Genomic DNA, 20,783 nt, shown 5'->3' on the forward strand with positions numbered 1-20,783 from the left:
TAAGTTGAGAAACAAGCTTAAATTTCGCGTAATGACTCGAACAAACCCATAAAACCCTTGAGATTTCCAATATTTAAGCTCAAATAAAAACTTAAAAATCAATTAATTGATCAGAGAGAATCTTAGAAAGCTCAAGAAATGGTTAAGGAGAAGCCTTAGAAATAGTTTTTGTTTTTATGTTCAAATCTAAGAGATCCGAGCTCTTGTAAACTTGGGTCAAAGCTCAATGAAGTTTTTAATATATTCGTACTCTGATCAGAGCTTAATGAAGTTTTTAATGTATTCGTACTCTGATCAGAGCTCAAAGATCAAGCAACCCTAAACTCAAAGAAGAGATAGAGAGAAAAAGATTACAAAGAAAGATTATTGCGAAAATCAGAGTCAATATCATACCTCAAGATCAGCGAGTAAACTCGAAGAACAGAGGGTGCGAAGAGAGGGGTGCTCAGCAGCGAAGGGGTGCTCAGCGGCGTAGGCGTGCTCAGCGGAGAACACGTGCTCAACAGCGAAGGGGCGCTCAGTGGTGAAGGCGTGCAAAGAGCCTAGGGTTATCGCAAGATAGGAAGTAACGAACTTCCTATTTTGAGTTCCGACCTCTGAGTCGAAACGTTTTTTTAACGCGAGATGGGAAGATGGAAAGTTTTGATACGAAGTTCCTTTTTTTAATCAAATACAGAACTTGAACAATGCTGAGAACTTCTCAACTTCCAGGAAGTGTCTTCCTGTTATCAAACACGCCCTTAATACAAGGATGTCAGAATCACCATTGACCATTCAATTTGAAATTGGGTGGTTGAAAATGTATCATTATTTAGGTACAAAGTCTAAAATAAAATTTATCGAATGTTGTGACATATTTTCATCTATTGGATTTTACATCCAATGGTCAAAAGTGAGTGTGACCATCCAATGGCCAAAAGTGAGTATGACCTTGTACTAAACATAAATTGTCTCACAGCATACAATCTCTACAACTAAAATATCCAAGACAGATCAAATAGATACAGACTACTTATTTTTATATGAAAATCAGAATTGCAGCACCACATCATACAATCCATGGCCCGTGCTTTGCACTACATGGACACTAACATAACTGAGATAGGGACGCAGAAACATAAACACAGTTTACACAAAAACAAATAAACTTAATATCAGACTTTTCAGTAAGCGTGTTTGTGTGTGCATGTCAGTTGAGAGGAAGGAAGGGAGAGAGGGAGTGGTTGGGGTAAGAGACTTTTATTTGATGTATCCTTAACATATGTTTTAGTCTAATAGAGGAGATAATTTATCATGCTGTATACAATCGATATATTATGATCATACATCTAGGAATATGACTAATTTTATGATGTGCATGCCACAGTCGGTATTTGGACATTAGTGAAGAAGTTGCAAAAATAACAAACAAAGTGATTTCCGTAGAAGTATCATCACAAGAATAGAATCCATGTGAATGTTTATGTTGCAATAGACACAGGTCTCTGGCTAAAACCCAGAACAAGAGATGTCAGTTTGTTTAAAGTTAGGATATGGGTACATCGGCAACAATAAAACTTAAAGAATATTGGCACATAAGCTCATGGGAATCCATTTATAAAAAAAAAAAGATGTCTTATCAAGTATTTTCTTTGATGGAAGTTGAAATATTATGAGTACTTAAATACTCTCTTACTCATTCTACTACAATGACATCAAATGTCATTGGCTTGCAAACAACACGAAAAAAGTGCGCCATCTTAGCCACCTGCTGGTTAAGCAGCCTTTCAATCCTTGTGCAGTTAACATGCATATTCAGGTCCCACAGAAGCCACCAATTGTACATACATGGAAGTTTCATAAGATTTGGTGTGAGAATGTGGAGTTTGGCATATTAAAGGCATGACAATAGCTTTCAGAATGTGAGGGCAAAGAATGGGTAGTGCATCCGCTAATAGGATGTTCGCATCAGATCGTTGGATTTCATTGGGCTACAGGGGTGTTTCAAGGAGCAACAATAAGCAAAAAGTGGCAGCTTTATAATCCTAAAGCTATAGGGTTGCAACTGCAATTTGTTTTGCCACGATTTGGTTGATTTGGCTCAAAAATCATGAAAGCTTCATCTTCATGTCATAATATGTGTCTACGAACTACATATCATGTCTGAATATAACCTGGTCACATACATGATAAGATTCAGAATAATGCCACCAAAGTGTTAGTAAAGGTGTTGGAAGCTAAGGTCGATCTTATTCCAGCCCTAGTGGTGGGCAGGTGGAAAATGTGTTCACCAAGAGATTTGATGAAAGAAAATTTATTAGTTCAGAAAATGGTTTAGCAGGATGAAGGTGGACATGAGGTTGATTTGTTTGATAGTTGACAAACTCTGCACTCCCTAACATAACTCATCTTCATTTCATTCCTAGCTACAGCAAACCAAATGCATAGCATAAGTTACTTTCTCACTGGGGTTATAAAGGGGCCCATTAGCTTATGCGACAATACGGAGTGGTGACCTGTATCGTGGTAGACCCATCAAGCACTCCCCCACCCCCTTTGAACCACATAGGACACTATTAGTTGTATGCACCTCTACTCTCATGCATAAATCTTTTAAATGGGCTTGTGCTCGTACTATGGAGATCCAATAAGTGATCTTAATAATGCACAGGATGTATTTTTGTTGTGTCCACAAATATTAAGTCTAGAGCATTATGGTTATTCCTAAGCGTATACTATTCGTTCGATGCCATTTTAGTGGTTACAAATTTCATATTTTGAGCTTAACTAGATTTAGAGAAACTACGCAAATTTTTCACACCCCATAAAATCCTATGGGTTACATTAGAAAGGTGTTTGAACCGTCAAAATTACTTTAGCTGCCATTTTCTTTGTTCCATGGCTACAAAGCGAACAAGCACATTTTTGTCATTGACAAGGGTGTTGCTGATTATACATATAAATGCCCTTGTCTCAAAAATGTCCTACTTGAAACAAAACATACACCCATTGTCATTTAGTGAGCATATAAATAATTCCCTTCCTAATAACAAAAATACTGATGCAATATAAAATTACCAGCAAAAATAACCACTTTTTAGAGAGAGTCTTGATCTGCTTCTTGATCTGCATCAAATACCTTTATGTAACTAAAGTATCTTTTATAGTTCACACCATTTCTAAATGTAACCTCTAGGGTTTCATGGTGTCTGTGTGCATATATATATATATATATATAAGGTTATGTTATGTTAGGGAGCACACATAGTGTCACATACCTCCTGATGACCAAAAATACTCTTACTAAAAACATGCTCTATGTACAAAACAAGGCTATATACGTCTCCAAAATTTGTTGAGTACATTTGAGAGAATTTAGGTGTAGCACTAATAGGCTATATGATGAGATAAACTAGACTTAAGTGAGCTGGCCATATGCAGTGCAAACTCAATATATCACTTGTTAGTAGGTATGAGTTAGTTCAAGTAGAAGGCTAAAAAACGGAGAGGGGTAAGCCCAAAAGAACATGATTCGGAGTAGTAAAAAAAGATATAAAGACTTATGGCCTCTTTGAAAGTATGACCCTTAATAGGGTAGAATAGGAGACTGGGATTCGTATAGCGGCCCAATTAGTTGGGAAAAGGCTATGATAATTATAATGATAATGATGATGATAATGATGATGATGATGATGATGATGATGAAATAAGTACCTCCTCAAAAAATATTATCAAAAATGCCCAAAGTGCTCTTATTCAAGGTTAGGAACCCTAAACAATGATTTAGTTTGAGAAGTGAGAAAATGCTATGAATATAGGCTGTCCACTTAAGAAAAACAAAACGGTACTAAGTTGACACCTTTGGGGAATTTGATCGACACCAAAATTTGTTGATGTCTCATCATATCACCAAATGAACAATTTAGGGGGAAAAAAAAAGTATTTTGAGTTCTTAAGGTCTAAATCTAAAATGGATGGTCGACGGTCACAAAAATTTACCGCCTAAAGGAAACCATTTTCTAGTTTATTTTCTTTTGAGATTGTTCGATGTGTTCAAGAAAGTGAATTTACAAAAATTTGGGGTCAGACAAATCTCCCAAGATAGGTCTCTATGGGAGTATGCAAGTATACCCCTCCACACATACATAATAGGCAAAACCAGTGTTTCAAAAATCGCCGATCCTATCCAGAATCGGGCGATCCGGATCGGGTATCAGTGATAACCGATCCAGATGCAGTATCGGTAAAACCTAGTGATTCCTACTTTTTCATTTTTCAATCCGGTTTTTTTTTTATACACCCACCCTGGTTTTTTTGAAATGTGAATAACACATTTTTATGCCAACTGGCTCTCCACCTTTTTCTCCCCACGAGATTGCTAATCATGGCACTCCACCTTACGTGGCCTTACTCCCCCCACCTTTTTTTCCTCACGTAATTGCCAATCATGGCACTCCACCTTACGTGGCCTTACTCCCCCCACGCGATTGCACTCCACCTTACGTGGCCTTACTCCACCCTTAAAAAGTCTCAATGTACAATACGCTGCTAAGACAACATTCAACACACACACATCGTTGGGTTTTTTTATAATATCAATTCTTCTCACATCGCTTCGATATGGGATATATTTGTGAGTTGAAAAAACGTTGGCAAATATTATTAGCTTGGGATAAATTGTAGTGAGATAGTGTACGCGCGGTGGTGTACGCAAGACGGTGTACGCCCATCATGAATAAGAAAGTTGTATGTCCGATTGTAGCAATGAAATTTGATGATAAAGAAAGAAAAAAAATATTAAAAATAATAACTAGGTGCCCATCACCCCTATCTTTCACCAAAAAAATTTAAGCTATTATATCATGGTAATATTTCATTATATGAGTAATAATTAATTAATTAGTTAATTAGGATTAAAAAATTAGTACTAGCTCATAGGATAAAAAAAATAAAAAGTAATACAACAAGCAAAAAAAAATGTAGTACAACATCTTCTTCTTTTGTCAAAAAAAGAAGAAGATAATCAACAAGTATCATATTTTTCTTGTTAAAAAGAAATAAAAGATAACACAATAAGTATTTCTTTCCAAAAAAATGAAAGGTCTTTCTTAATACAACCTAAGAATAAATGGTCTAATTATATTTTTTATTTTTATAACATGATGGTCTTTAACATAAATTTAGTAATATTAATTTAAAGATAGGATTCATACAATGAGGCCATTTGAAATCTCTCTCTTTCTACTAACAATCTTTTCCACTAATTTAGTATAGAAACCTAAAAAATTAAAGAAAATTGGTATGCATTCTAATAATTTCTACATTGATAACCAAATCTTTTATTTTATTTATTAATTTTTGTATTATAAATCATGTAGTGTACTATTTTTCTTATAGTTGTCAATAATACATTTTAAATTAGATGATATTATAAAATATTTTGGATTTGTTATTATTTATATATAAAATAATTATAAAATATTGTTAGTATATAATATTATATTTAGTTAGGTTGTAATAATTTGGGTTTTTTTAGTAGATTAGGGTTTTCCGCCGATTCGAGATTTTAGTGGCCAATTTTTCATCGATTTAGTCAACTCTTTATTGTAGTCCATATATGATTATATACTTAATCCATGATAATTCTATGATTTATTTTGTTTGATGTAAATTTAATGGTCAACATAAGTTCATATATGGAAAGAACATCTCATTATTCATAAATTGATCAAAACAATGAAAGTTAATAATGTAGTACCCTCATTTCTTATTGGATTCCTAAAAAACAACATTTATAATGAATTTTAATAATTTTTTTGGATTTTTTCGAAGCTTTAATCCGACCGATTCAACAGATTCTCGATTCGGGTCACCGATCCGTTTTTTAAACCATTGGGTAAAACAATCATCATCATCATTCAAGCCTTATTCCAACTATATGGGATTGGTTACATGAATGTTATTATGCCATTCCGCTCTGTCAAGGCCTATACCCTCAGTCTGACCATAAGTCACTATATTTTTTCTTACGTCTATCGATGTCCTTTAGGACTTTCTCCTTGCCTTTTAGAGTCTTATACTTGAACTAAATCACACATTCTAACCGGTGTTGTTCTAGGTCAATGATGCACATGACCAACCACCTAAGTCTACTTTTCCTCATGTTATCACCTATGAGAGCTACCCCTAAGTTCTATTAAATGTTTTCATTGCAAGTTCTATCCTTCCTTATCTTGCCCCTCATCCATCTCAACATCCTCATCTCAGCTACGCTCGTTCTATGGATATGTTGTTTCTTCACCGTCCAACATTCCATCCCATAAAGGCTGGCTGGTCTTATAGCTGTTCTATAGAATTTCCCCTTCAATTTCAATGGTATGTGACGATCACAAAATAGACACAACAGTGACCTTAATTAACACAAAATACACATAAAACTAAAGATGCATGACTATGCACATATTCGAACATGGGAGGCAGATCTAAATAGACTTAAGCCCTCCCATACACCTCATGAGTTGATGAAAAATGGGTGGGGGAAAGGCTGTGAAAAAGCAACCCACATGATAGTAGCACACCTCTTGGCCACAACCTTGCATGAGATGGTCCTAAAGGGGGATACAGACTTCTATCATAGTGCCATTCATAGGGCCCAAATGTCATCTTGTAATTTCCTTTTTAGTAGGCCTGTGGGAAGGTCTCAGAAGCACCAAGCCTGATATTTTACTTGTCCTCTATCTTTTCTCACTGATAATATAACCTACAATGAGCTTCTTTAAGGTTAATTTTCTATGACCTGAGAAAAAGAGGTTGACAGTTTTCTTACTTGGACTTTAAAGAAGCATCCCATTTCTTGTACATCACTCTGGTTGGATTTGAGAAGTTGAATAACTTGTTTGATTGGATTAGAGGAGCTCACATATGGTAGTCGCAATTTTCTAATATGGCAGCTTCGTAAATATGTATTTTATTTTCTTAATGCTGTAAAAAATAGATCAGATTTTTTTAATATTTAGGGTAAAAGAACTGGAGGTTCGCATGTTCTTGCAAGTAAAAAAAATTAGAAATATGTGAAACATATAATTATGTTTAAAATCCATAATTTACAGCACATTGATTCAAAGGTATCAGTCCTTGTGATCCACTCCAAGGCTGATGCTAATTTAAGAGTGTGGATGATTTCGATCTATAGGAAGAGGAACTCAAATCTGTTCTTGTCATGTTACCGAGAATTTTCTGTGCCAGTATATTGAGATTCACTTGGTATTTTTGGTATGCTCTCTCTTCCTCAACACTTAAAATATTTAGAGGAGCAAGATCTTATTAATCTGTTTGAAATATACAATTGAATTTCCACCAACAAATCCCTATTATCCATTCTGTCATGAGCAAGTTCTTATTAATCTGTTTAAAATCTATAATTGAATTTCCACCAACACATCCCTATTATCCATTCTATCATTTTAGCATATGTCTCGCATTGAAGCCGAATGCAGTGACCAATGTAACATAAATTTGGATAAACAGTAAAGCCAAATTGAAAATACCACCCTAGTTTTTGTTAAATGCCGTAACAGTCTAAAAATCAAGCTAAGAAATAGTACATTAATACCGCAAATAATACCATGAAATAGCAGGAGGCTTAAAGATTTGATCCCTCACCTGGAACAAATAGGAGCTTGCGAGGCAAAAATGGCCGTGCCATGCCTTTCTGAATTTTGCAATCAGCTGGATTGAGGCTTGCTGCCTCCAACTTGAATAAGACATCATCCTTCTTTGGACTGGGGATTGGAATCTCTACATGCTGCAAGGAAAGAAAGGGTGAAATGCAGTAACTTGGGATTTGATGATATTTTTAGTAGTCAAATGGGTTGCAAATCAAAACGTTAACCACTTTTGATTCCTGTATCATTGAAATAAATATTTTTGCACATAAATTACCATAAAGTTATACCTGAAACCTTTACATGGAATCACATAACCAGAGTCTACATTTGTGAGCCAGGTTAAGGATTATCTTCAAATGCGATCATATCAGAGGTAAGGGTGCGGTATGTATAGAGCCGAGGCTCTAAACAATCAAATTAGAGCACACCTTAAAATACTGTGAGAGAGATATGATTTCAATATCGGAAATCTTTGAGTAGTCTTCAAATATATTTCCATCTTTAATTATAAAATTATGCAGATCAAAGAGATCCATGAAAGCTTGAATAATTAAAAAACTGATAGCTCAAAAATTCGTTACAAGATGCACTATTTTCAAAATTCGAAATCTATTTTTTTTTCTCAAGTCCATACATCATGATTTTGATGATCAATTTGAAGATATTTAAGCATCAAAACCTTTAGAAATTTTTGAGGTGGGCTCTAATTTGATTGTTTAGAGCTTAGGCTCTATATAAACTTTTCCCATTAAGATTATATGTATGAAACCAATTGAGCAGTTTAGTGGACAATGAAACGCCAGGTTGTGCTTCCATTATGCTTAATCATCTTCGTTCCTTTGCATTTGTTTACTACATCTAGTTGTTGGCCAGTTATTCAATGAGGCAGCAAGTAAAGATCGATGCTCAGTCATTGAAATGGGCCTACTAGTTTTTACTTGCTGAGTTACTCGAGCCCTTGCCAAGCCCGAGTTTTTTTGAGTTGGTGAATTTAAAAAATAAAAAAAAAATTTAATAATAAAAAAATTATTTAGAAAATATTATTTATGTTTTTTATCATTTTGACAAAGATTGAAAAGTGTTTTTGGCATAAATACTTATTTTCACATTTTTTCTTTTTTGGATTATTTCAAAAATACTCGTAATCATAAGTTAGATGTTTTAAAATCTTTTATTACTACTTTTTTTAAGTGTTTTGCTTAGTCTTACTTTAAATATATATTTCCTAATTTTTTTGTTTTTATTATATTTTTTATACTTTTTATACTTTTTTTGTTGTTACAATACTTAACACTAATTGGTCGAGTCACTCGAACTCGGTCCAAGTAATCGGCTTCAACCACGATTGATTACTCGGACGAGTCGCACCATCTAACATTGGGTTTAGCAACGAGGTAAGATGATCTCTGTCAATTATTGGAAAATGAGGCTGAACAACAAAACAAACTAGCCAATGGAAACAAGATTATTAAAGAGAAACATAAAAATTAACGCCTATATAAAGCCCTTCTCTCTCTCTCACTAACACACACATGGGTCCATATGCTCTCTACAGATAAGAAGAAGGCATCCAAGTGTTCGAGGCATCTTTCTCTCTTTGGTACATATGCACACAAAGACACCCATGGACCCATATACTCTCTGTGCACGTAAGAAGAAAAAGAAAATAACCTCGAAGTGCTCATGTGAGATCTCTCTCTCTTAGAAAAATAAACAAAAAAATATACTCCAATTATTCAAAATCTCTTTCACAAACTCCGGTCCATATGCTCTCTCTCTTACTCTACATATAAGATAATAAAAAAAGAAGATAATATTTAAGTATTTTATGAGAAGCCTCACATGTGCGCTGTGTGTACACACATACACTATATGTAACATGCACACAAAAAAAAAAAAGAGGGCCACTCAGGTATCTGCCTAGATGGTAGGGTTCCCAGCCGCCTCCACCTTTTTTTAACAATTGTGTAACACATTTAGGCATATCAAAAGCTGCTTGCTTGCAAAAGACAATAGATAACATTAGGGCTAAATAAATGGCAATCTTTGATGTAAAAAATGACGACCATTAAAAGGGAAGCTCATGTGTATTCTTTGCCGGTTAGCAGAAGCAGTACTAACTTTCTAAATATATATATATATATATATAATGAGATTATTTACTTTTGGTACAAGATGGTCACAATTAATGTTAACCATCGGATGTGAAATTGGGTGGCTACATTTATTCTATTGACCAAGCTCAAACTTTAAATTTTTTTATTTTCGAACTTCGTAACACGTAAACCATCAAATTTTATATCAGAATTGTGATCTTCATGTATCAAAAGTAAATGGTCTCATTGTATACAATCCCAAAAAGAAAACATTGACTAGGGGCTTTGAAATCACCAATAATTTATAGTAAATTCTTGGAAACACACTAGACTTTCAAGGATAAGATATTTAAGAAATAGCTGTTCGATACGCATGATTGACTATTAACCACTGTGACCAAGTCGACTTAGTCTCGACTGAGTTTCTCGACCTCGGCAGGTGCCAAGCTGAGTTTAGTTGTACATTGCTGCCAGGTGGTTAATCTATTGAGCTACTTTTACATCTTTATGTTTTAAATTTTTAGTGCTTTTGATCAATAATTTGATAAAAAAAATCGTTTGGGCTATATTAAGCCTTACTGGTGTTGAATGCAATCCATCTTTGATAGGTTTGATCGATCCATTGACATTTTACTTTTTTCTCCCTCATTTTTTGTGAGAAGATCATTGTTTTGTTTATTTGTTAAATCCTACTCCAATTAGACAATGCTTAGATTTCACCCTCATTTTTATCTAAATAGGTTGAAATTTGGATCTAGTTGAATATGATTCTGAAAGTTGGATAGGGTGAATTAGCACAGTACGGGTAGCTTTTAATTTTTTACTTTTTACTGGTTAGAATACTTACAAAGGTCCAACTACAATAAAATAAAGTCAAAATAAATAACAAAATGATATTCTTACTTGTTGCCACTAATAAAAACTCTTTTTATTCATTATACAAAAATACATAAGACTTTTTGAACAAAAAATACAAGAATGCTAAGCATAAAGTAAATTGCCAGAAGACTACCTTAACTGGACTTTACACTCTCCACTCTGGGTCTCCTCCCCCAATGGTGCATGTGATCAATGGTTTATTTCAAATTTTCAAAATATGGGAAACCCTAGGCTACCCTTAATCAAATCAAACAACAATAGTGGAATAATGCACAAAACTAGAAGAACTCAATGCTTTGTATGGGGCATGCCTATCCTTATGCTATGGTTAGGGCGTGCTCCCTATTTTCTCTTTCACAAATTATTTTTCTTAGTAGGGGAGGCTTAGAGAGGCTGAGAGATATCAAAGAGAGATAGAGTGAGGGTGGCATGCCAACTTGTGAGAGAGAACTCAATGGTGTAGAGAATGAGACCCCCCATAGAGGCTATTTATAATTTTTCTCTAGAATTAGGGTTTCTAGGGGTTAGCCATCTTTATGGATAATAGATCCAGAACATTGATCATAGGAGACAATATGATGTATATGGGGGGCAACTCTCGCACATGTACACGTATCACCCATCCAATGAGGGAAGGACACCAATGGATATATCCCAAAATATAGGGATATATGATATTGACAATATTATATGACTTGTTCAATGAACTTGTTGGATAGAGATAAACTCACATGAGATCTTAATAAGAGACATCTTCATGTGGTCCCCACATGAGATGAGATAAGGTAAAAATATTGACTTCTTCATAAAAGATATTCACATGTGGTCTCAACATGAGCTGAGATAAAGTTAAATAAGGTGATCAAAGATTTCACTCTTATTTAACTTAGAGAGAGAAGGAATACAATATAAAAAGGTGCCACGTGAGGGGTTGTGTTTGCTCTTGAGGTTTTAACCAATGTCACCTCTTTGGGGCAATTTTCGGGCGTGCATTGCTGTTGGGCTATTTTTGGACATGTAACTCTTTTGGGTGGATTCTTCTTGGTGTACAGGAAGCATTCTTTTGTAAAGAAGAAGCAGAAGAGAGAGAGAGAGAGAGAGAGAGAGAGAGGGAGTTATCTTTTTCTGATAGAGAAGAAGAGATTGAAAGTTATCATTATTTGAAAGAGAGAAGAAGAAAGAGAGTTATCATTTTTCGTAGATAAAAGAAGAACATGAAATAGAGCCAATGATCATCTTCTTAAACCTTTTGTCTGTTGAGAGAGAGAAAAGAAGAAAAATGAGAGAAAGATGTAATATTTTCTTTTAGAGAGAGAAAGTCTCTAAAAAGAAAGAAGTCTACTAAAAAGGAAAGAAGTCTCTGAAAGAGAGAAAAACCTTAAAGAGGAAAAACCTAGAGAGAGAAAATCTCCAAAAGAAATTAGTGATTCCATGAAGGTTGGTTTTTTGAAGACTATTCTAACCATTGAGTTAATAGTGGATTTGTTTTTTTCTCCCGTAGATATAGCCTGAAAATGTGAATTATGTAAAATCTTGGTGTCAATAAATTATTTGTTTTTTTGAATATTTTCCCACTCATATACACAGATCGACTTTAACAAATTTTTGTGTCCTGTATATTCGCATTCCGTTATGGGCATCTACATTCGTATGAGAAGGCTCTAATTGGGTGAGCCCAACATCACCCTCAATGGTGATTTACTTTCTCGATATAGTTATAATATGTACATGTTATGTGATGGTTCAAGATGAGGTTTTAGCCCTTATCACTATAGGCTTACCATCGCACATAAGAGTCACACAGACCCTAGCTCTTTACCTTTGAAAAACTTAGATCACATCAAGGGATACTCTTTCTAATCATCATCAGTTGTGCTCTATGCCTATGTATTTATTATTTTGTAACTCGACTGACCTAGCTTATTAATCATTTTGCAATCTCAATCGTACTGGACCATATTGGAATTTTTTGTTTTCACTACTTCAAAATATTGATAACAATCTCACAAAAGATCTTTAATGGCCACAAATACCTAAGAGGTTTAACCCTCTAGAAAATACTGAAACTAATTTGTTAGATCAAAGCCTAGAAATGGAGAGATTTGACCATCTTCATTTTTTACTTTTTGTTTTTGTTGTTGGTGGTTGTAGTTGTTTATTTCTCTTTCTTTTCTTTTTGGGTGTGGGATCAAAGTGATTTGCTCCAAAAGTTGTCAGTTATTTGGGCAAAAAAAATGTAGGTCTTTCCAGTGTTTGAAAAGTCGGATGAGTCATTTCGACTAGGCTGAGTTACTCGGGCTCGGGCCCTTGTTGAGCTTGAGTTGTCCCAAGTTGGAGGTCCAACTCAGGGATCTTAAATTTTTTTAAAATTTTTTATAAAAATTCCCCATATATATATATATATATATATATATATATATATATATATATATATATATATATATATATATATATATGTGTGTGTGTGTAACATCTTTATTTATTTATTTTTATTATTTTAGCAAAAAATAGAATGTATTTTGGCCATGAATACTTATTTTTACATTTTTACAGTTTTTTTGAAAAATTTTGGATGTGCCCCGAGTCACAAACTCTTTTTTTTAAAATCTATTGTTTTGCTACTTTTTTAACCACAATTAATTGTATTTTGTTTAAATTTTACTTTTGAATATATTTTTCCCATTTTTTTGGGAGTTTTTTTGTATTTTTTAATTTTTTATTAGTTTTCAGCTACTACAATACTCAGGCGAGTACTCGGCTGGAACATGGGCCGAGTGGTTAGTCCGAGTCAACTTTTCGAGCATCCGTTTTTTCGTGTTAAACCCTACCCCAATCTACCAATGCTTAGATTTCTCCCCCATTTTTTATCTAAATTAATTTGTACTCTTGATTATGTTTTTTCATGTAATTGCATTTTTCTTATTTTGGGATGCTCCTTTTTTCTCAATCTTTTTCCCCAAGCTCTAAGCTCTGTGTGGACTACGGTAGAAATCTGGAGACTCCACTAGGACTGGCGTGAGTTGGTCGGCTTGGGCACGGGCCACTCCAAGCCAGAGTCGAGTTTTCAAACCTAGCTAACAATCACATTACGTAAGGGCTCGTTAGGTGCCCTGGAAATGGATCTCTAAGAGATCTAGCGTGGAGATCGATTTCCACATTTTAATCGTTTTTTGTAAAAATACAGATGGAATTAAGTCATAGTTATATAATGCGTTGAGGTCCGCCCAAAAAAAAGCTCCTCAAACCCGAGAGTAGTAATAATTTAATAATTAATATATTGTAATAATATTGTAATATTATATAATATCATATTATAAAAAAAATTATGGATACCTCTAAAATACATTTTATATACATCCCAATATTTTAGTATCACACCCATAACCCAGTTACTATTTGTTTTAGCTTTTACCCCCTAGTTAAGAAATTACCGTTTTAAAAACTAAACTATCCTTCCCTTCGTGATTAAAACTCTCTCTCTCTCTACCTACTGGATATCAATCTCTCTCTACTCACCCAATATCAGTCACTCTCCACCTAATTTCAGTTTCTCTCTCTTACTCTCTCTCCACCCAATATCAATTCTCTCTCTCTATGCAATATTATTCTCTATCTCTTTGCCCAATATAAGTCTCCCTCTCTCTTTTTCTCTCGGGTTGAAAAAATATAGTCTAGCACAAAAGTGTCCCGAACTGGCTTCTAGAAATTTAGAAGCCTCGTGACCGATTCGACACACTTTTGTACCGAACCAAAGCAAAAAAACAAGCGGCCCGATACAAAAGTGTATTGGACTAACTTCTGGAATTCTAAAAGCTTTGGGACCGGTCCGAACAACATTTTCTCAATGTGTGAGAGAGAGAGAGAAAGAGAGAGAGAGTTTTAATAAGTAGGGTAAGGGAGGGGAATGGTAGTTCAGTTTTTAAAGTATTAACTTTTTGATCAAGGATAAAAATAAATGAGTTATGTGTATGATACTAAAAGTATTGAGGGTGAAATTTATGTCTGTCATTCATTTACTATTTTCTAAAAAAATACAATAGTTCGTGCCATTCCTAATGAGCATTAATATGTAGCATACACCCATTACAAGTGAGATTAAATACTAAAAAGAAGATTGGCATGGCCCCTGCGCAAGGATGACACACACAAATAAAAAAATGGTCCTAATTTTTAATTGTTCAAAAGCCGAAAGGCACAATGAAATTTTTTTTTTAAAATCTTTATATTAAAAGATAAACACTAAAAAGAAGGCAATCGAATGAAAAAAATGATAATATACTAGAAAAACTAATAGGCCGTTTGGATCCATGGAAAAAAAATTACGTGGAAAAATCTATATCTTTTGAAATGTATCTTTTGAGAAAGTATTTCATATAAAATAGATTTTTGTTGACTGGATGGTATATTCATGCATAATATTTTTATGATCTTGTTTTTTTAGGTTCTTTTGTTTTTTTTGTTAGCGTTTGATTGTATTATTAATTATAATGTCATTTTTCATTAAATTTGAGGTAGTTTCTCTCTTTAAAAATTTTGAAATAATTTATCTTTCTACAAATTTCAAGTAGTTTCTCTCACGAAAATTTGATAAGGTTTCTATTTCTAAAATTTTAACATACTTTTTCTCTCTAAAACTTAACATTTGAAGTAATTTCTCTCTCTAAAAATTTTGAGATAATTTCCCTCACTAGAAGTTTCCAATACTTTCTCTCTTTAAAATTTGAAGAAACTTTTCTATCAAAACTTAAAGGGTATGGTTTCTATAAGGTTGCAACCTTAGACAATCCAATTAAGGCGCACCTCCAAATTTTATCATAACATGTAATTTTGGCATAAAAAATTCTTGAGATTATCTTAAAATCTATTTTCATCTCTAATTATAAAATTTTAAACTCCAAAAATGGTTGAAATCAAGAAGATCTATAAACATATGAATATTTTGAAGATGGATGGTCTAGATAATATATTGCAATATGCACTATTTTTGGGACTCGAAAACTTTTTTTTTTCTATATTCATACATTTCGATGTTGAGATGATCAATTAGAGGATTTTTCAACGTTGAAACAAGCTTTTTCGATGGATTTTTTAAGTGCATCTTTAATTCTACATTTTAAGAGGTTGCAACCTTATATAAACTTTTTTCAAACTTAAAATATAAGATAGTTTCTCTCTAAAATTTCTGAGATAGTTTCTTTCTCTAAAATTTTTTAAGTAGTTTATCTCTCTAAAATTTGATATAATTTATCTCTCTAAAATTTTAAAAAACTTTCTTGATCTAAAAAGTAAAATTTGAGATAATTTCTCTCTAAAAATTTAGAGAGTTTCTTTCTCTGAAAATTTTCAAGTACTATCGCTCTAAAACTTAAAACTTGAGATACTTTCTATCTCTAAAATTTTTGCGATATTTTTTTTCTAAAATTTTTTAGGCCCTTGCTCTCTCAAAATCTTAAACTTTGATAGTTTCTCTATCCAAAATTTGATATATCTTCTCTTTCTAAAATTTTAGTATACTTTATCTCTCTAAAACTTAAAATTTGATATAGTTTTTGTCTAAATTTTTTGAGATAGCTTCTCTCCCTAAATTTTTTTAGGTTCTTTCTCTCTCTAAAACTTACAATTTGAGATCGTTTGTCTCTAAAAGTTTTCAGATAGTTTATTTCTCTAAAATTTTTGAGGTAGTTTCTATTTAAAATTTTTGAGATAGTTTTTCTATTCACATGTTTTTTGGTACTTTCTTTCTCTAAAATTTAAAATTTGAGATAGTCTCTTTCTCTATTTAAATTTTCGGGCACTTTCTCTCTATAAAATTTAAAATTTGAGATAGTTTCTTTATCTAAAAGTGTTAATATAGTTTCTTTCACGAAGAATTTTTAGATACTTTCTCTTAGAAAAACTTAAAATATGAGATAGTTTCTCTCTATAAATTTTGAGATAATTTCTCTCACTAAAACTTAAAATTTGAGATAGTTTTTCTTTCTAAAATTTTTTAAGTACTTTCTCTATGCAAGACTTAAAATTTGAGATAGTTTCTTTTTCTAAAGATTTTGAGATAGTTTCTTTCTTTAAAACTTTTTAATTTCTCTCTTTAAAACTTTTTTAAGCTTTCTCTCTCTAAAATTTGATATAGATTTTCTCTATAAAACTTTAATATATTTTATTTCTCTTAAACTTTATTTGAAATAGTTTCTCCGTATAAAAATTTAAAGTTAGTTTCTCTTTAAAAAGTTTTAAGTAGTTCATCTGTCTCTAAAATTTTAAGATATTGATAGTTTGTCTTTAATTTATGAGGATATTTTGGTGGAATTAATTGTGTTTTGTGAAAGTCGGCACCTCCGTAACAGGAAAATCTAGCTGGAAATCACTTTTGGGCTAATAAAAATACCTTTTAGTCCCAATAGTTCTAGCTGGAAGTCAATTTTGGGCTAACAAAAATACCTAAATACCTTTTAGTCCGAATAGTTTGATCCACGTCAGAAATGTGCCATCTCCACAAAAACATTTATGAAAATGCATTGCCAAGTATCCAAACTACCCCCTAAAGTGAAACACCAAAGGAGGCAGTGAACATATGAGGATCCCCATATAATGTAAAACACAAAATTGAATGTTCAAGAAACAAACCCAACTAAAAGGAGAAAAATCAGGTAAAAACAATAAAATATTTAGGGGTTGATTCAAGAAAAAAAAAAAAAAAAAAAAGAAAAAAAAAAGAAAAAAAGAAAAAGAAAAAAGAGAGAGATAGAGACCTTCAAGCCCTCAACGCCTCCACCATAGCGGCCGTAGCGAAGGGCCTTCATAAGCTTGGCGGCCATGGTGTTCAAACAACCTGGTGTATCCCAGTGATATCTGCATATCAGCCAGCTTTCTTATATCGCATTAATTTCCCTTAATCAGGCTGATCACTGTTTCCTATTGTGGACGCTTCAATATAGAATGTTATCATGTACAATTCTATATATCTGTACAAGGGAGCCATAGAAAGGTCATAATAATATAGATTAATTCTCCTTTCGTGGATGTAGGCCCAATCGGCCGAACCACGTAAATTCTTGTGTACTCATTTTCTGTCTCATACTCTTAACATGGTCTCAGAGCAGAAATCTTAAGACCTAAGAAAATCACTACAGTCGATATACTCCGGTTTTTCAAGGATCGATCTTCTATAGGCTCAAAAGATGGGCTCAACGGATTCTTTGATTTCATTCTTCGTCGAAAACTAGCAAATTCCATCGATCTTTTACAAACCAACAAGTTACCGTCAAGCTGTTGCACTCTCTTTTTGCAAATCTATTACAAGCTTCTTGCGTAGTAGTTGCCTAGTTGGCTTTCTAAAGGAATTTGGATCCTTGATTTCGTGGCATTCTTCATGAAGGCGAAAGGATTCGGTTTGTGATTGATGGCCTCTTTGCTATATGAAAAGCGAAGTTTCAGGGTTAGAACAAGAAAACCAGTTTACTCATAGTTGTCTCTTGATGTTCAAGAAATTGGACTAGCCGCTTTTGCTTGCCTCCACAAAATTTATAGCCAATCTAGTGAACAAGCATGAGATTATTGCTTTGGAACTTCTTACGATTATCATCCAGAGAATCTCAAATCGACTGTACTGACAGTCATGGGTCCATCAAGAATTCCACCACCTGCCCATTACAAATGCACCAGAACATTGTCCCCGAGTTGAGATAATCTAAAATGAATGCCCTTCCATGCATGAGAACAACCCCTCTTAGTTACAGACTCCCAAATGGAACATCTGAAATATATGTGCTTTAAAAAACAAGTAACTAAAGAAGATGAATTTACTAAAACCTCTGGATAAGCTTAATTATACCTACAATATTGAAGTCACCAACTTTATCCTTAGCCCACCCTCCTCCTAAAGAAGGTATGCTGTACTCCATTTAACAAGATGGATGCCCCTATTTTTTGCAACTCCTATCCATAGAAAATTCTGCGAAAGCCTATCTATCGTATTACAAGTTTTCCTTGGCAGCATAAACAACAATATCAAGAAAATAGCAGAAATGCTTAGAATTGACTTAATGCATAAGATAAGCATAGGCATTGCCATGTAGCTATCTTACCAATCACCTTTCTAACCAAGCTCTGACAGTAATTGTGTTGTAGAATAGTGGTAACCCCAGATAGCACACCAGCAAGTAACCTTCATTGGGCGAAGAAGACTCGAAGAAGACCTGAATCATATCCGAAGCACACCCGAAGTAGCCCAAAGTGGCTTGAATCTGACCCAAGCAACAGCACCCGGCTTCGCTTCTTTTTGGTTTATGCCCAAAATCCGAAGGCTTCGGCCTCTTTGGCTAAAGAAAAGCGAATTTGATGACATTGGTTCTATCATAATAAGTAATGCATCACCTAATAACTCATCAAAAATTGTAGTTCAAGCATTGGAAAACCTTTGTATCGATCATCTCAACTTGAACATTATAGTTGTGAAAAAAATTAAGATCCAAACTCCAAAAAATAGTGTATATTCTAACAAATTATTTAGACCGTCCATTTCGCCCTACAAATAAGTGTTCAAAGATCCACAAGATCTGTATATTTTTTTATTTTCAAAATTTATTATCGGTGTTGAAAATTGATTTTAGAGCCACCGAAAGTGCTTTCCAAATAAGGATTTGAGGTGAGGCTTTATTTAGTTAAAAATATTTAAAATGTATAATATTTGTGAGTTATACTACTGGTCGGTTGAATAACTTACGTAGTTCAAAGCTATAAGCTACCACAAAACTTGATGGACTTTGTAGTATGTATTTCAAGTAAAGGTCCAAATCGAAAGATATCTCCATAGTATGCAAATATTATACGGTTGCCAATTGTTTTTCATATTATTTTCAAATAGTAGAAGAAATGTTAATATTTTAGTGTAGTAAAAATACTATAGCACATTTCAAAATAATGTACCTACTTGTGTAGTTTTCTTAAGTTTTAAATTAATTGAGAAAGAAAAAGAGTGGGTTTTGGTTCCACATTGCATAGTGGAGTGTGAAAAGCGTGGTATAAACATAGAAACACTATCAGGCCTTAAGTTCACGAAACAAAAGAAAGAATATGGGCACTAATAGAAACAAAATAAAAAATACTAAAATACTATGCAGAGCACATGAAGCTTGCGACATGCACATGCTCGCACGCAAAAGCGTTAGATGACATACTTTCCACTTCGTATGCTCGCACTGTCACCTTTAACCTGTGCAAGAGTTCGGGTCTGGCTCACCCCATTTTTACAAGACGCGACCCACATCCGTAGGCCTGCATTGGATGATTGCCGATTGATCCAACAACTATGCCACTGCATCAAGGGATGCGTGTGCAACCGTGCATGGTACCCCTTTGGTGATTCCAGTGGTTAATTATTGGATTGTAACGGTTGGAACCTACCAGTCGTACTGTAACGGTTGGAACCTACCAGTCACATGGCATTGTAAACAGTTACAATAACCACTTTTTAGTGTGTGGGCTTTTTTATTTTTTTTATTTTTTTAATTACAAAAAACACTTTAAAATGGACTATTTATGCAACTTACCCCCACCGCAATCTTTTCTCTCATTTTTTTCACCAAAACAACTTTTCCTCGTAAAAACCCTCAAGGTAAAAAGTTGTTATTTTTTGATGGAAATGCCCTTTCTATACAAACCAAATCAATTCACGGGTCCCAAGTAGCGTACTGTCGGAATGCGTCTTTACACTGCCGGAGTGCGTTCTCATAATGCCGGAGCGTTGTGGCTCAAACCTGCATTGCCGGAGTGCACATTCAGAATGCCGGAGTGCTTGTTTATATTGCCGGAGCGCAGTCCTCCATTGCCGAAGCATTGTGGCTCTAGAGACTTCATTGCCGGAGCGGAATTCCGCTTTCGGAGCGAGTTCTCATAATGCCAAAGCGCTGAGGCTCAGCCTTGCATTGTTGGAGCGCGCATTCAAAATGCCGGAGCGCGTGTTTTTACTGCCGGAACGCATGTGAAAATAGGAGAGAGAAGGCCTTGTGAAAACAAACAAAGGTAGTTTAAGCTTATTTCATTGTACTTTTGAGTTGGGGGGTTATTTGCAAGGAAAGGAAATATTGTAGGGAAAAAAAAGTGAGAGAAGAGATTGGGGTGGAGTTAAGTTGTCTATTTTAAGGTGTTTTTTTGTATTTTTCCC

General features: G+C 34.0%; 1 long non-coding RNA gene, 1 other non-coding gene and 1 pseudogene across 2 annotated transcripts; 1 reads left to right on the forward strand and 2 right to left on the reverse strand.

Moving 5' to 3' along the window:
- LOC18438258 (chloroplast envelope quinone oxidoreductase homolog) overlaps positions 1-17,436 on the reverse strand; it is a 30,949-nt pseudogene extending 13,513 nt beyond the window's left edge.
- LOC148781626 (U6 spliceosomal RNA) lies at positions 14,690-14,793 on the forward strand. The gene has a single exon (XR_016058723.1). It is a non-coding gene; the product is annotated as a U6 spliceosomal RNA (small nuclear RNA).
- A 93-nt stretch (positions 17,437-17,529) lies between the features above and the next one.
- On the reverse strand, positions 17,530-19,974 carry LOC148781627 (uncharacterized). The gene is made up of 4 exons (XR_016058081.1): positions 19,798-19,974; positions 18,706-18,939; positions 18,453-18,572; positions 17,530-18,261 (listed from the first exon to the last, which is right to left on the reverse strand). It is a non-coding gene; the product is annotated as an uncharacterized LOC148781627 (long non-coding RNA).
- Between the last annotated feature and the right edge of the window lie 809 nt (positions 19,975-20,783).

This window comes from Amborella trichopoda, chromosome 6, assembly GCF_054954075.1.
Source record: "Amborella trichopoda isolate Santa Cruz 75 chromosome 6, AtrichopodaSantaCruz75HAP2 v2.0, whole genome shotgun sequence".
Taxonomy (NCBI): Eukaryota; Viridiplantae; Streptophyta; class Magnoliopsida; order Amborellales; family Amborellaceae; genus Amborella; species Amborella trichopoda.